General features: G+C 39.2%; 1 protein-coding gene across 3 annotated transcripts in view; it reads left to right on the top strand.

Annotated features, from left to right (window-relative positions):
- LOC137401300 (hydroxylysine kinase-like) overlaps positions 1-13,488 on the top strand; it is a 63,305-nt gene that overhangs the window by 4,935 nt on the left and 44,882 nt on the right. The window contains exon 1 of one of the 3 annotated variants that reach the window (XM_068087685.1): positions 10,252-10,359. The exons of the other annotated variants lie outside the window; for them this stretch is intronic. The gene's annotated coding sequence lies outside the window, so the exon portion shown is untranslated. Of the gene's footprint in view, positions 1-10,251; positions 10,360-13,488 lie in introns of those variants that run through there. 3 annotated transcript variants of the gene reach the window in all.

Consider the following 13,488-nt stretch of genomic DNA (forward strand, 5'->3'; position numbering starts at 1 on the left):
GATTCCTCAGGTCCAGTTCACTGGTAAGAAATATTTTTCAATTTGGGACTACCGTACTGTTTGGACTATAAACCGCACCTCTATATAAGCTGCATGTGCTTTATTTTCCAAAAACGATAATAAAACAATACATAAGCCGCACCTTACTATAGGCCGCAGAACTAAGGACTGCTTTTTTAACATGGCAGCAACTTTGCCATTTAAAACGGAACAGTGCAGAACGGCACAGTTTCGTATTATCCGACGCTTTTTAACTTAGTGCCTAACGGGACAGTACCGTGAGGCATTGTTTCGTATTTTCTTTCACAGCTAGAAGTGCACTAATTGGAGATTCCCGTTAGTGCGCCCTAGCTTTGAAAGAAAAAAGCCACAGAATAAGCCACAGTGATTAGCCGCACCCTTGTAGGCCTACCTATAAGCCGCATAGCTCAAATCATCAGAAAAAAGTAGCGGCTAATCGTCCGAAAAGTACGGTAGTTTGTATTTTTGAACCGCAGGTAGAAATGTGTAGGCGAGATCAATAATGCAATTTGATCGCTTGCTGCAGTTTGTCTCCTGGGCTATCAATGACCTCAAGGTCCCTGCTGCAGTGACTGATGTTGTACCAATATTAGAATTCAAGTATTTATAGCACGCGGTGCCGCGGTGGCCATGGCCCCAGGTTGTTATTGCTTTCGGTTGGTAATAAAATTCATCACCACAATAATTATTATTCAATTTTATGACTTTCCCTACCAGACTGTCATACTCATCAGTTACAAATTCAATGACTAAACTAATATCATCATCTTCTTCATTTGTCTAGGCTTTTCCAAAAAAATTTATTATCTTAATTTGTTTTACCAAGCTGCTCAGTCGGTGTATTAGCTATAATGAGTTTAGCAAAACTTGCCCAATGAGCCAACCACACACGAAAAATGCCTGCATTTCTAATATGACGATTTTATTGTGAATATCAATGAAGAAAGCCATTTATTTTCGCGTTTTCGCTCGTTCGTTATGATAGTTTAGTTTCGCTCATGAAATTTTCGCGAGAGGCTGTTGCCGCGAAAACGCGAAAGTTAGATGCCGTGAATACATAGTGTCCTAGGGTAACTCAAAAACATAAGCATAGAGCAACCGCAAATAGGCTGAATAATAAAGGAATGATAACTCCAAAGTTAATGTGATAGCCATTACGCAACATCTCCCTTCAGGTTCAGAACTAAGAATTACATTACACAAAAAGCATCAACTATAAAGCATATAGTAACGCGAGTATTCAGAGTTGACGGTTTCTCCGTTCTATTTTATAAGTTGATTGTCAAATAGTCATCGATAGCGTTTGGCCAATCGAAACAGCTCCATCAGCTCAGGCTATAGTTGTTTCTCAGGAATCTGTGCATCTTCCTCAGCCTCTGCGGCCTGCTATTTACTGAACCTGAAAGTAGTTGCCTGGCTGTGGTCATCTGACGCTGACTGCTGCCCTCTGTGACAATACCCTCAGGTACCTGAAAACTCGTGCTGGCTGGATTGGTCATGTAACGGTGACCGGCACCCTCTGCGCTACGATTATCAGGTGAATTTGAGGTTTGAGTAGCATATTTGGTCATTTAACGCCGACTGGTGCCCTCTGCCTTATTCCTCTCATCCTTTGGCTGGTCTTCTAGTTTGATGAGTGCACTTCTATTACACCTAATGACACCGGTAGGGGTTTCAACATTATAAGTACGAGGAGCTGCCTTTTTAAGTACAACTGCTTCTTTCGCCATATCTTGAATGAAGATGTGGGATTTGAGATCTAGTTCAGGCAGAACTGGTGCCTGGTGCCTACTGTCATGGTTTTGGCTAGCTCATGGGCGCTGGTGCTCTTCTAGGTCAATAATGTTTTCGCGTCTGGATTGATTAGGTAGGAAATTCGACCCATCAGAAGGTCAGATGGTGTATAACCATTTTCCAGGGGAGTGGCTCGGTAGATCATCAGACTCGTATGAGGTTCGGCGGTCTTTTTCCATAGCATTTTTATGGTGCCAACTGCCCTTTCAGCTTCGCCATTGGCTTTATGATAAGCCGGAGAACTCGTTACATGGCAGATCCCGTACTCAGATACGAAGTTCTTTTGACGCAAATTGTGGTCCATTATCTGACACTAGCGGTTCGCAGATGTCATGCGCTGAGAGAATTGACTCCATTGCTTCAATTATGGTATGGGAGCCAGGTGAAAAAAGTTTTCTCACCTCTATCCACCTGCTGGTAGTCCACAACCAGCCGAAACGTTCTGTTCTGAAAGTGGAATAAGTCTGCCCCTACCCTCTTCCAGCTCCGTTCCGACAATGTAGATGGACAGAGTGGTTCTACTTGCTCTGGAGCCTGTAACTTGCACGTCTCACACCTTTTAACCATCTCCTCGATCTGTTGAGACATGGGCGGCCACCATATTGCCTTGCCGGCTCTCGCTCGACATTTAACGATTCCTTGATGGGCTTGGTGGATTTTATACAGCATCGTCAACCCCAGATCTGTAGGAGTCACAATTCTGTTGTTGTACAGCAGCAAATCATCAATGACTGGCAGATGAGCTGCGTCCCAGTAAGGGTGAATGGCGTGGTTTGAATCAGTCTTGTAAGCGGGCCAACCTTCTTTGCCAAGCCGAGTTACTTCTCCACATACTGCATCCCGTTTCTGTGTTTCTTTCAGAGAGAGCATTTGCTGGTTTGTTGGAATAATGATGTGTGCCATTATCTCTAGTTCATCGATGAAACGATCGTCAGTTTCATCAGAAGCATCCACTGGTGCCCAAAACAAAACGTCAGCTATATGATGTCATGTGCCTTGTACAAGAACTAATGCCGCACTGTACCGCATCATTCTCAAACACATTCGAAAGATGCGCGCAGGCACTGGATCCAGGTCTTTCGTGGTCATTAGCGGCATCAGTGGTTTATGGTCCGTCTCGATAGTAACTCGTAATCCCCTCACATACTGGTCAAATTTTTTCATTGCCCAGATTGATGCTAATGCCATTTTTTTTTGATGGCGGCATAATTCTTTTTTGTGTCTGTCAGAGATCGAGATGCGTACATCACAGGCCTCCTTGACTTGTCAGATTGGATCTGGAACAGCGTAGCTACAATACCACAGTTGCTGGCATCAGTGGTGACAATGGTCTCCAGCTTTGAATTGCAGTGGGCTATGGCCTCCACAGATACTAGAATTTGCTTAATCTTTTTAAAAGTGTCTTCTTGAGCCGGTTCCCAGATCCATTCTCAATTTTCTTTGAAAAGCTCCCTCATTGGAGCGTGCAATGTAGCCAGGTTGGGCACAAACTTCGCCATTTTGTTGAACATGCTGTTAATTCTTCTTAATTCTGTCTTATTTGTCGGGTTGGTGAGCTGAAGAATGGCACGGGTTTTGGCCGGGTCGAGATTGACACCCTGTCAATGATGTGGCCAAGAAAGGCTACCGATCGTTTTCTAAACACACTTGTGATTAAGTGTTAGCCCTGAGCTTTGCACGGCAGTCAAGACTCCTTTGAGTGTATTGTCGTGGCTTGAAACGTCTTTGCCATGAATGAGGATATCATTCATGTGGCAAATAACTCTATTCCAGATAGCACCCTGGTCACAGCTCTAGAGAGAATCTCAGGGGCACTAGAAATGCCAAATGGTAAACGATTAAAGCAGTAGAGTCCTAAGGGCGAAAGGAAAGTGGTTGGTTTTTTAGATTTTTCACTGAGGTTAATCATCCAAAAACCCCTGTTTGCATCAAGTTTAGAGAAAATTTTGCTGCTGGCAAGTTGGCTAAGACTGTCTTTTACAGTAGCCATTGGATGAGCTTCTCATTTTACTGCATTAGTCAGTCCTGTTAGATCGACGCAAATCCTCACGTCTCCAGAAAACTAGTACCGTGACTAGCCCGCTACACCAGTCGGTAGACTCCGCTACAGGTGAAATGATGCCATCTCGTCTAGTTTTGATTTTGCTTTTTCTGTAAGTGGGTGTGGAATAGACCACGGTGTGAAAATATGTACTGGCTTCATGTCGCGCTTGAACGATATTACATAGGTGCACTTCTTCAACAGGCCTAGGTCTTTAAACAGGTCTGGGTACTCGCTGATTATTTCTTTGTCTACCTGGTTGATTCTTTTAATGTTGCAAATAATCAACTCAAGGTTCGAACTAGCTTTCTGACTCAGCATCGACACCTGTTGGTTCTGTAGGACATATGCAGTCTCATTGTGTCTTCTTGGTATTCCATATTTGCTTGAAATGTTCCAATTATTTTCAGTGGTTTCTTGCCTGGTCCGTAAAGCTTTTCAGAACACAGAAAAAGAGGAATCTGCTTTATCCAAGGTTTTGCATCACTGTTTCGTCCACTCCAGTATTGAGCTCGAATACGCACGGATGTGTGTTCACTTCAATTTTAGCTCGCCAGTGAACAGAAATCCGTCTTCATTTTTGAGTCCGTAGTTCCCGAATATTGCTTGACCTGTTCTACCTTTTGACTTCGGCAGCACACCTGGCAATGCCCTGCAGTTTCGACATTTGACATCTTCAACTGGACACTGCTCTCTTGAATGTGGTCCGCACCCACATCGTCTGCATTGTGGTGCGGGTTTTCCTTTACCAGACGGGGCTTTACTCATCAACTTTTGTCCGCTGGCAGATGGGGATTTTCTAAGTCTTTTGCAATACTGCATCTACTGCTTGGCTAGTAGTTCTCAAAAACTTCATTGCAGACTAAGCTGTTTCCTCACATCTGCATGTGTTCACGGCCACTCCAAGTGTGAGTGCATTGCCTAAGGAGATCAGTTTCATTCTTAAACTATCTTCTTTAATGCCCAGTACAATCCTATCTTTCAGCATTTCATTTAATGGAGGTTACGAACCTGTACCTGTGGCTAATCAAACTGACGCTTGTTGGCTAGGGTGCGTAGCTGAGAATAGAAACAAGCAAAAATTTCACCTGAAAGTTGGGATCGGGTATGAGACATATCTTTAGGAATAATATCTGTTTCGCCTATGCAAAACTGTTCCAGGATTTCCAGAATTGTGACACAAGATTTATTTTCAACATATTTGGTGTATGACTTTACAATCTTAGTGGCCTCAGGACCAGCTGTATAATTTAACAAGGCCTGTTAATATTCTGCAGGTTCATCTGAGATTCTAGACAGTGTGAAATAGAATTGCCAACGGCTCTTCAAGTCTCTAAAATCTATCTCCTTATTTTCATCTAGAATCAGTTTTGATGGCGGATGTATGTTAGGAATAGCTGCCTTTGGAGGCATATTGTGACCTGTCTCTGCAATCGACTTTCACTGAAAATAATGTATCTCAAAAATCTATCATAACATAGTTTTACCGCTGCCACCATGTGTTGTTCGGTGATTTTAGGTGTAATTTGCAAGAGCACAAAATATTTATTCATTTCCCGACTACAGCGGACACACAGACTGCGCGTCTTTTATAAAACGCGAGTAACTCAAAAACAAGCATAGAGGGAACAGCAAATAGGCTGAATAATAAAGGAAAGATAACTCAAAAGTTAAATGTAATAGCCATTACACAACAACTATAATAGCGGCATAGACACACGCAATACAACATCTCCCTTTTAAGTTTTGAAACTATGAATTGAAAGAAAAAACCAACTATTCTATAACAAAAGCTAAGCAAAACCTTTTTAAGCACTAACAGTCAAAACTACACAAAAACATGAGACACAAAATCCTGCAACAGACTTCCTGTGCTGTATCTTCCTTACCCTCCACCAAGCTGTGCCCATGGGCTTGAGTGTTTTTCCCTTCAGAAGTGTTTATGGTAGCTTCTTGATATAGTTTAATCCTGCCTTCAAGCAGCACCAACAATTTTCCATTTCGTTCCATTTTGTGTGTTTAGTAAGGCAGAGATTTTGTATCAGAATGGTTTTCTGGTTGAGGGTTATCTAAAATACCTTGCATTTTCACTAAGATCAGAATATGCGCCTGTGTTTTTTAACATGACTTAGAAATTTTACAGATGTTTGTTACCGGATCATATTCGAACTGGTTTTGGCAACAAGCAAATTTAATAATAGTTGAGTTTATTATCAGCTTGAACTTGTACCCTATAAAGGTACACAAATAAAAGTACATGAATGACATGTAAAACTTGAACTAAATTCTAAAATACTGACAGAAAATGTATGTATGTATGACTTTGATTATATAACAAGCAATACAGCATATGAGCAGGAAAAATACAGTGCGTGATTGCATAATAAGCAATGCAATACATGATACATGAAAAATACAACATAATGTAATACTACACAGCCTTCCTTGAACAATGGATTCAATAAAACGATGTACAAATTACATGTAGTTAATCAAAACTAAAATGTATTAGAATTTACAAATCCTTGTGTCTTCCAGTTCTTTTGATATCCAGTAACTGATTAAATATAGTGTGAAGTAATAAGATCCTCTAGTATAGTTTACGATAACTGAATTATTAAATATATGAAAATATAAAGTTGAGCTATTGATCTGATATTTACGCTTATATCTTGCCTGCTAGGAGGCTAGCTGCCTTCTGTCCTTTGGGCACTTTTCAGTTTATAGGATTGTCGCGTGACAAATTATGACAATTTTATCTACCATATATGGTTATAAAAATAGCTGACTGTCGTATTGGCCAATGAGATTAAACTTGATGCTGAAACATTCAGTAATACAAGTAAATAATGTGAAGTCTGGCTAGGCTATCACATCAATTGAACCACCACACAATGCATCCTGATACAGTGTTTTACTTGACATTTTTTCTATTCAAAGAGAGTCAAGCTTCATACAATTCCAAACAGCGGCCAACTGACTCATGTTCGGATTATGCTCTTTCATGTATGAGGATGTCATTCATATAAATTATGACCTTCTCTAAGCCGGCTAATATCTCATTCATACAGCTTTGGAACATTTTAGGGCCAATGATATTCCGAATGGTAGTCCGTTAAAACAACATCGTCCCTTCGATGTAAGGAATGCTGTTAATTTTTTCGATGACTCAGTAAGAGGAATCTACCACAAGCCTGAGTTAGCGTTGTGGCGGGTATATACAGTCAAACATGGATAACTCGAACTTCAAGGGACCGAGCAAAAGTGTTCGAATTATCAGAGCATTCAAGTTATCAGAGCACTGTCACAAGTCCATATATTTACTTATTTATTAGTAGATACATGTACATATACAAACTATAATACAAATCAAAAGCACAAATGGCTTGTTTCAAATTAAATGCTTCTAATGTAAAGTTTAAAACGTTTTCATGAAAAAGTATAGAGATTTTTCTATCGCTTGAGATTGGTTTGTTGTTTGAGGTGATGTTATTGCCAGGACGTTTTTCAGATTGACATTGGCAAAACTTGATCGTTGTTGAAATTCTCAAAAGAAAAGACATTTTTTTCTTTTGGGGTTTTACCCACCATCAATTTTGCCGTTTTTTCTTGAAGTTTATGCAGATTACTTTACTTTACCTGGGATTCGTTAAGAGCAACACTCCGAGGCAGTTCAATTAGAAGTTTTACGAGGTTTTACGGTACATTCTATATCACTTACGCTTTTTTAATAGATACTTATTGAATGTACACACGTATTATGTGTTTAGGTCAATCGATGAATAGTTTTTTGTAGCTCAGACAACGTATACGTTTAATTACAACATTTTTTAAGACGTTTTAAACATTCAACATTCCGACGTTGATTCAACACGGAATCAACGTCGGAAACTATTCATCACGGGCTAGCCGAGTCACGCACTCAAGGATTTTCGCCACGCACATACAAAACAACATGCGATTTTTGTTTTGTATGTGCGTGGCGAAAATTCTTGCGCGCGTGACCCGGCTAGCCCGTGCTATTCATCGTATCGCAGTATAAATCAAATTTCACCAAACTTTTAGAAAAGTCGTTGACAAAAATATTTTGCCGATGGTGGTAATAACGACGCTTATGAATTACGAAAAGATGAAGTTTACCTCTATGGCTTTGAATAAAGTGATTTTCTAAAGCGAAAACAACCGTTTCGGTAGCTGTTGGGCAAAAAAACAGTTCGAATTAACAGTGTTGAATTCGAGTTATCTATAGCAATTTATCATTACGTGGGAACGGACCAAAGGAAATGTTCGAATTAACCATTTTTTCGAGCTATCCGTGGACGAGTTATCCATGTTTGACTGTATCTTGCTTTGACATAATTTAGCAAGACTCTCGTGTGCTGATGACTTGAGGTGTATTTCAAGCTTAACCGCCTTATTTAGATTATCTAATCGCCTTGTTAGATCAAAGCAAATTCTTACCAAACCATCTGGTGTAGGCACCACCACCATACCACTACAACAGTCTGCTGATTGCCTGCTGCTTTTCTTTTACCTTTGGTCTTAATAACTGTGGTACAGTTTTGAAAGTATAAATACGTATTGGCACTGCGTGTTCTTTTAACTAAATTATATAAACATAATCTTTGATACAACCTAGTTCAGAGAAGAGTGATGAGTATTGTTGTTCTATAGTGAATTCAACTTGGTTGACATGGCATGATAAAAGTCCTAACCTAGAACGTGAATTTCTATCCAACAGATTGGTATGTTGGTTACGGTATTTACGGCGTATATCTCTTTCACATGAGACCTATCTTCATAGTTAGATGGTCTGAAATTCATCGATGGTAGCCAGGGTTTACAAGATGATATTATTGTCACAGCAGTTCCGCTATCAAGCTTTAAGTACGTTAAAAAAGAATCAACATACCCTAGTTGGCCGCTGTCTGCTATCTATGCTATCTATTAATGACTTGACAGTAAAGATATGGGTTTTAGTATTTGTGTTTCCTTGAATGTCAACTTCATTGAGTGTTCTGGATTTGTTTTTTTCTGATCTATGTACTTTAGAGCAATGGCCAGCTTTTCCACAAGAATTGCAAAGTGCGCTTCTAAATCGACATTAATTCCTATCTGACGTTCACCTCCACACCAGCCACACTTTTGATTAGAGAGCATGGTTAGGTCTTTGCCGGTTACCGCGGCATCGTATGGCATCTACTGGCATTATATTACTGTTGGCTGAAGGTTTAATGTCCTTCATCATTTTCATTGTCAATTCCTGTGATCTACAGAGACTTACAGTGACATATGATGTGAGATAATTCCCATAGGCTATGGGCCGTTTTCTAGCGTTATTGTTGTTAAACACAAGTACAATTCTGTTCCTAATCAATTTGTTCTTGGACGCACCAAAATGGCATCTGCAACCTGTCTGCTTTGCTTAGAGAGCGGAGCCTGAGTTATTGAGTTGAATAGCTAGCGGTCATGAAAAATGTTTCTCTCTCCACGCAAAAAGTGGATAATATCTGAAGTATCTGTGAGGCAGTGCTTTTAGCCGATAGTCAGTGCTAGATTCTATTATTTTTACACATTCCGGTCCGACGCAATACTTCAGTAAAGTTATCTGATAAGGTTCCTTTTATCTAGTCCAGTAAACACAGAGAATGTCTCCCAACTGGATTTGAACTGTTTAAAGTTCTCTTCTTTCTGGCTACTAATGTCAATACCACCTGGCGTCTCAATCCTCGAAATGAATTCTCAGCAGGTTCAACTTGCAACAGTTCAGCTGGAACATGTGTTATGGTTTTCTTTTTTGATGAGAATATGCTTCATAAGAATTTTTCAAAATGCTTTTGGACCATATTCAAAACGCTCTTTCAAAACACGAAACAAATATCTTGTTTTATTCGTTTTTCAGGAAGCGCATCAAGTTCAAACCTATCATTAGCAGTAGTGATACTCTCCCTTTTGTATAGCTGATATTGTTTTGCACCATTTTAATGTCTTCAATCAGTTGGCTAATGGGTGTATGCCACTCTGAAACTGCATATTCGATGTGTGCTTTGCTAGAACTTTTGTATGTTCGTAGATGAGCTTTTTTGGAGGATGGTGCAGAGCATGCTTAATCGTACCGCACTGGCATTCAGTACATATATAGTACTTTTTGTTGATGCGAGTTGAGTTTTCAATCAGATCGTGGTCTAACTCCAAGTTATGTTGTCATAAATTTGGTGCGAAACCGGATATAACATGTCTCCCTGACTTTTAAAATTCACAGTCCTTTGTGACTATGTTACCAATTTAGTGGGGAGGAAAAATAGCATCTCCCATTAAACCAAGTAATGACCAGGAATCTATGTCTAGTCAAAATGTACCTAATGTATACAAAGTCTTTTTTTGTATCTCACACAGCGAGAAGAACAGCAATATGACTTACCATAGCGGTTGAAGTATACCACCTGTTATTTGTTGAGCCCACAGAAAGAGAGCAACGTCGGTCAGACACCCATCATTGGAGAGTAAGAATATACAGCGGATTAAATATAGAGCTGGTGATGTCTTCTGACGTCTCAATTGGCCTATGATACGCCTACTGATAAAGCAGAAGCATGTAGCTGGTTATCACGAAAATGATGTATATGGGCATGTCCCTAATTAGTCGTGGGACAATCACAGCACTTTTCTAGTGATTTTTCCCCAACCATTAGAATTATTTGACAAAAATACACTTTGATAAGAAGATACATAGCCTGTGTAATTGTTTATGGCAAAAAAAACATTTCCCAACATTTCTAAAGGGTGCAATTTACATTTGAATGCGTTAGTCGTGGGACATCACAGAAATAGTAAAAAACCAGACTTCAATTATCTTATGTATATTGCTCTGAATTATTATTTGACAGAAACAGTGCATATAGCCAACATCAAAGTATACACTTTGAACTGTAAGATACTTAAGACAGGTTTTTCTATCATAAGATTGTACCGCTGCTATATCTAAATACTTTTGTTAGTCGTGGGACATTTGTGACATTTGGGACATTGTATACTATTTTGCACACATTGAAGTAATCAATTTGAGCATAGAGCATGTTACATTACTTTATTATATTTTTAAAACTTATAATTATTCGTACAGTATAATAATATGTTATAGATCAATTTCATTCATAATGTCAGAGTAACGAATTCTGGCAGCTCTCTCTGATGAAAATCTGTGTAGCTTTGTCGGCCCTGGTGCCACTGTAGAATAGGGAATGCTCTTATTTCCAATTGCAACTACATGATGAACCTTTTGGATGCTTTGAATTGACTTTACCTCAGCCCAGCACTCATTAAGAAATCGTCTCTTGTCATCAATTTCAGCAGTCTTTACCATGCAAATGTTAACACTGGAGTGCTTGGATGCAACTCTGTAGAAATCTTCAGCTGACGCAACCACTTCCTTTCTGGCCCTCACTAATCTCCACACTTGTCTCTTTACAGCTCCACCAATGCCGTCCACTGCACCTTTTCCATGAGATGTGGCAAAAAAGTTCCATTCTAAGTGGCCAAGGTCGTACGCTGCCTTGAGATAGTTCAGACTTGACATCATAAATCTTTGTTTGAACTGTTAGGCAGCTCCATCTGAGAATACATGCACTTTGCTTATATTGAGAAATAGCTACTTAATATTCACCAGCATGTTTTCCATAAAAGTATGCACAGCATACTTGTCATGCTGCAGATAGTCACTGATGATGCACTAGGATTGCTGCTGGTCTTTGGTCTATACTGAGCTTGTAAAGACGGTAACTTGCTTGTAAGGAAAGTGAGCCGACTGTATCTCATCTTGGTAGGCCGTCTGGTAGTTCTCAGAGAAATCAACCTGCACCACACAGCTATTTACATCAAGATTTTCACGACAATTTTCAAAATACTTGGATTGCTGGTCTTTGTAGAAACAATGATTCAAGTATTGTCTTCATTGTGTTTCTAGGGCTGTAATGGCAGTGCTGAACTTTCCAATGACTTTCATCTTAGCACTTCTTCCATCAACCAACTTCCATACAAGCCAATTGCATTTTTCCTCAGTATGTTGATCACCATAAAACTCACTTGGTGATTTGCAGTTTATGCACCCAATGTCATTGATCTTCATGCAGATAAGGCTCTCTCTATCACAGACACATGCATCAACAAGCTCTCGACCAGATTTTGGTGCACCAGTCAAATGGTTTAGGGCATCAACCAGAAATCTGACATTTTCATGTATCATGCAGACACATACAGTATGTGGCATATCGTTAAATGGTAGCACATGCTTTGGCCGAAGACAGGCAATCTTGCTTCTTCCTATTTTACATTCTGGATTGTCAAGCTTAAACAACTCATAAGTTTCATTGATGTTGTTGTATAGATGGCGCTTTTGAACCAGTTTTTGGCCAACCTTAACTCACACTTTCTTTCCAGGAGCAACTCTTGATATGTCATCATTCTCAAAGAACTCCTGCACTCTGTGGATAACATTCAGATCCTGATGCAAGGTGCACTTGATTACCATACTCTTCTGCCAATGACTGGATGATATGAGTCATTTTTCTTGGACTTCTTGGTAGCGCTGATTTTACTCTCTTTATAGCTTTACCAGCAGATTGTACGGAGCCAAACACTCTACGCTCACCTAAAAATGTTAAATGTAAACCATGTAGTTTGAGTTGAAAAATACGTTAAAACTTTGAATGTACATGTTAATACGGTAAATCTGATTTAGTTAATCTGGTAATGTCTGAGTTAGGTAATTTACCTCTAAATGAATCCAATTTAACTTGTAGTGGTTTACTCTTGGCTTCGCGTTGTTTTCTTTTCCTTTCTCTTTTATACTGCCGTCTGTGGTCCAATTCTTCAACAGTCATAGATTTTGTTTTTTTACCTCTTGATACTCTTGACTGATGAGCCTTTCTCCTTTTGAATTCGTCATACTTGTCATTGTCCAAATTCAACTTTTCTTTGTAGTCTTGATATCTCTGTGCAGCAGTTCTACCCATTGTGTCTGTCTATTGAGAACTGATTTTATGCTTGTTGCATGTGTGTATTTATGGGCAAAATATCAGGCCATTAATTGAACAAGTCATAAGAAAATCAGCTGATTACTTAACGTCAAGATGTGAGGCCATAACATCATGACTTTCAACAATACAGAAATCATGCCATAAAGAATAATTATGTTATGCCATAACATCAGGCCACAATGCTAATATTTCTATTCCAATAGCCCCATAGAATCATCCAATGTTTAACTAGTATGACATTAAAAGAACAAGAATATTGGATGAAAGTTACTTATGAAATTGGAATTTTTTGTGTTGGCAAGTACTGTCCCGCTACTAACAGTGTCCCACGACTAACATCAGTTTCCTACCATATAGTCAAGCAATTAACGAAAATTGCTCCCATGTATTGGCATTTTAAAAGATAATTTAAAGTATGGAGATTTATTCTCAACACACTTTCTGTAGAATAAACTTTTAGAACTAATTTTGTTAGTCATGGGACGTGAATTAGTGGTCAAAACAATATACCAGGCCACCAACTTCTACAGTTCAAATGCAAAAATTGTTTTGTTTTTAACATTATTTATATTTTGCACTTCAGTCAAAAGTAGCAAT

Source organism: Watersipora subatra, chromosome 1 (genome assembly GCF_963576615.1).
Source record: "Watersipora subatra chromosome 1, tzWatSuba1.1, whole genome shotgun sequence".
Lineage (NCBI taxonomy): Eukaryota > Metazoa > Bryozoa > Gymnolaemata > Cheilostomatida > Watersiporidae > Watersipora > Watersipora subatra.